We start from the raw sequence: 3917 nt of genomic DNA, 5'->3' as shown, positions 1-3917 counted from the left end.
CATATTTATTTTTAATTTGAAACACCATCTGATAAATTCATAATTCACATATTAATCGATTAACAATTTTTTTTGATGTAAAAATAAAATTATATAAATTAAATATCTAGAAAAGGCAGCCCAGTGGTTTAGTCTGGGTTGAGCGAGCCAATTGGTGCGATGTTTTTCCTGCCCAACAATTAGAATCCTATCGTTTGAAGACCCACTCCCCAAGATGATGTCCACAAGATGATGTCTCCAAGGCAAAATATTCCTTGCATTCATATACGAGTCAAAAAGTGGTAAATCGAGATCTAGCTTCTCATGATCAGAAGGAGAAGTTAGCCTGTAACAGTGGTTTTAGCCAAACAATTCATTGGTTTTAGAGCCCTACTTCCTTCCATCATAGATTAGGAAAAGGGCTCCTCCCCACCGATGAACAGATGTCCACCCAGCGAGAAGATGCCTTTAAAAGGATGATTCCAGCCTCCCTAAATTATCTTTCTCCCTTGTTGCATCTGAGGAAGTCAAGCAAACACAAATAAGAATCCTAGCTTTCAAAAAGGAAGTGGGAATGCCATCTTCTCCCGATGAGCCAATATTCTGCTTTTCTTCGCTAGTTATGCCATTCATATTCATTAGACTTAGTCAAGATTCTACCTAAGCCGAGAACAGTAGTCTGCTAAATCTTGTTTTTATCAACCCTACAGATGATGGTCTTTAGGTGGGAAAGCTTGACCTAATTCAAGAAGAGCACATTTGCAGCTTCTAGAAAAGCTGGTTCTGGTCGACAAAACAACCCTTCACCTTGCTTTCTTTTCCTCATTGAATTTCTACCCATGGAGGGGGCACGACCTCTATGACTATGTTGTACCACGCATGCTTGTTCCACTCGCTTTACCTTAATGCTTGTTAATTGCCTCATTGTTTGCGTCAAACACTTCTAGAAGTGAAGATGGGGTTTGTGTGAATTCAAGGTCAAGAAACCAAGATGCAGCTGACACTCCATTCTTTCTTTAGCATTATTATAGTAAGTTCTGTCTTTATCGATTTTGTTTGATTGATGCGATGAAGGATAGGTTTTTCAGATCTGACTAGCTTCAAACCTAGTTGTCTCTCTGCTTCAGGAAGAGGGAGTTCACTACTTAGCTAGCTAGTTGTCTTAAAACACCGAAACCTGGCAACATGACTTCTTTATAAGAAACTTAGGATCGTGATTGTCTGAATATGCTTGAAGTGTCGAGTTGTCCATCTTCCTTTTGCGATGCCCTGATTATCTATCCGTCAATCTTAGCCGGCAAGCCAGAGGAGCTTGAAGCCGGGGATATAAGCACTAAGAGAAGGAGGAGGCAGTAAACTACTGGGTTAGTTGCACCCCCTGAACGAACATTGTAAAATCACTCTTTCTGAAGCAAACATGCCACTTTCTGAGTTCTTAAGTACAAATGAGCAAGCGAAGGCGAAATGCCTATGCTATGTGAGTATCTTCAAAGAAATGTATTTCAAGTCGCGGGCAGTTAGTTCAGAAAGAACGGCCCAACCAAAGAGCCGGAAGCTTTTGCTCATTGTCTTTCATCCGGTCTATCCATTACTTACCTTTCACGAACAACGAGCAAACAATCTAACTAATCCCAAAATTCTTCTTCAAAACCTAATATCCAAAATTATATTATCATTTTATTAAATTTAATCATGATTAATTTTAGAATAAAAATTCTAAGTCTCGATATCCTCATGGGACTGACTAATGGAAGTGCCTAGCACTCTGGTCAATCCGATCAAAGCAAAATTCATCTGATCATGCTCAGATTAGGATATAGGTGGTTCAAGAGAGATCAAGGATAACTAATTCTAATAGTGTCCGAGAAGGGCCAAGGTGTGGGGCTCGCACGTCGCCTGACAATTATAGATGTAGGCCTTTCATAAGAGCCAACTAGGGGTGCAAATGGGTCGGATCGGGTCCTGAGTGACCCCGACTCGATCCGTTTTTTGTTCGGGTCCTAATTTTGGACCCAGACCCGACCCGGTTGAAGATCGGGTTGGGTCCGAGTCGGGTTCGGGTTGGGTCCGAGTCGGGTTCGGGTCCATTTTTTGTGCTTTTGGGAAAGAATTTTGGGCAAATCTAATTTGGCCATATCATAACTATGAGGTGCTGGGTGACCCATGACTTGAAAGACTTGAAATTGACTTTCAGTCAGAACAGATAACCCGTGACGAACTAAGTAAGTCCATCTACAAGCCAAATTTCATATCACACTATTTTTTATCTATATGACTGATTGGACGGAACTTGGTGTCACCTAGCTCCCCTCTCAGGAGAGCAAAGAAAATCCCAGACCTTCTTCCAAAATCCAATTCCATTGCAGAAACTCGCACATGACCCATATTCAGTTCAGCATTCCCTCACTTTCTCCCTTCAAAATTTAAACGAAACAAAAACCAAAAAACAAAAGGAAAAAAAAACCCAGCTACCGAGACACCAGAGGTTTCAACAGTGTAATAGATCGAGAGAGAATCCGAGCTCTTCCTTTTTTTTCTCTCTCCCTCTCTCTTTCTCTCTCTCTTCGGGTCCATTCGGGTTGGGTCGGGTCCATTCGGTAAATCCAGACCCGACCCAGAAAATGATTCGGGTCCAATTTTTAGACCCGACCCGGATCCGCGGGTCCTAAAATTCGGGTCGGGTCACGGGTCGACCTGACCCATTTGCAGCCTTAGAGCCAACCAAAGGTCACTGAGAGACGTCCATACGAGGTCCAAGAATTTTAGAGAGAGACAATCTAAGTAGAAAGATAAGAAAAAGAAATGATGGAAAAGAGAGAAAGGAGAGAGGAAGAGAGACTCCAGCCAAGGATGAAGAAAAGAGAGGGAAAGGGTGGCTGTGGTGGCCAAGAGGTGGCTGGTAGTGGCTGTAGGGTGGCCAGCGACGAAAAGAAGGGAAGCAAATGCCAAAAATAAGGGTTTCAACCCTTCCCTCTCATCCTTCATGAACCCCAGCGATGGGGCTTTGGTGACCGCCTAAAGAGTCAAAGAGGACAAGTTCCCATCTTCAGCGACAAGTGCTAGCAGCGGATGAGGTCGAAAAAAGGACACAATCAAGAGACTTTTGGATTGGATAATAGGGGATAAATAGAGCCCCTTCTTTTACAGATTTTTCGGACGAATGCTCGACCAACGATGAGGTTGATGAATGAGGAAACAAAGGAGAAGAAGATTAAGGTGCTTACGTGAGAATTATAGTAATTTTTATTTTTTCAAAAATGCCCTTAACTTACATTTCATGATATTGTTAATAGCTATTTTAATAATTAATCCGAAATAATTAAAAATATACTATTAAAAATTACCACAATATAAAGAAGTTGCGGTGATTTTTAATAGTTATTAATACATTTTCATGTCAATATACCAAAATTAGCATAATACAAAGTTGTCTGACTATTAAAATTTATTGGAACTATAAAAACCCAACCTAAAAATATTTTTAATAGTTTTTTAAATATCTCAAAATATTTTTAAATATTTTTAGATTTTTAAAAAAATAAAAATAGCTATTAAAAATATAACACGTATTTTTTATACAAAATTTCTAAACGAATATTTTAATCAAATATGCAAAAAATATTTTTTTAATTATTATATGTTGTAGAAAAAAATACTTCAGTAAAATAAAATTTTTTCAATGAGCAAAATTTTTCCAAGGTCTACCAATCCCAACCAAACGCAGGCGAAAATGTACCTGTGGGGATTAGCAATCTCCAAACGGGCTTCCCCTGTTAGCAATCCCGGTACTCAGCTCCGAGAATAACCATGCGCCAGCTTAGAAAAATTTATGCAGACGACTGGAAAATGACAGCCTCGGTTATCCCACTTATTCTTGTGATCAGGGGTTGGCCGTCGGCCTTGGTTATCCCACTTATGCGACACGTTGCCTCTAATCC

The sequence above is a fragment of the Phoenix dactylifera genome, chromosome 13 (assembly GCF_051530095.1).
Source record: "Phoenix dactylifera cultivar Ajwa chromosome 13, Ajwa_hap1_PhDact_Kaust_v1.1, whole genome shotgun sequence".
Classification (NCBI taxonomy): Eukaryota; Viridiplantae; Streptophyta; class Magnoliopsida; order Arecales; family Arecaceae; genus Phoenix; species Phoenix dactylifera.
This window is presented reverse-complemented; position numbering follows the sequence as displayed.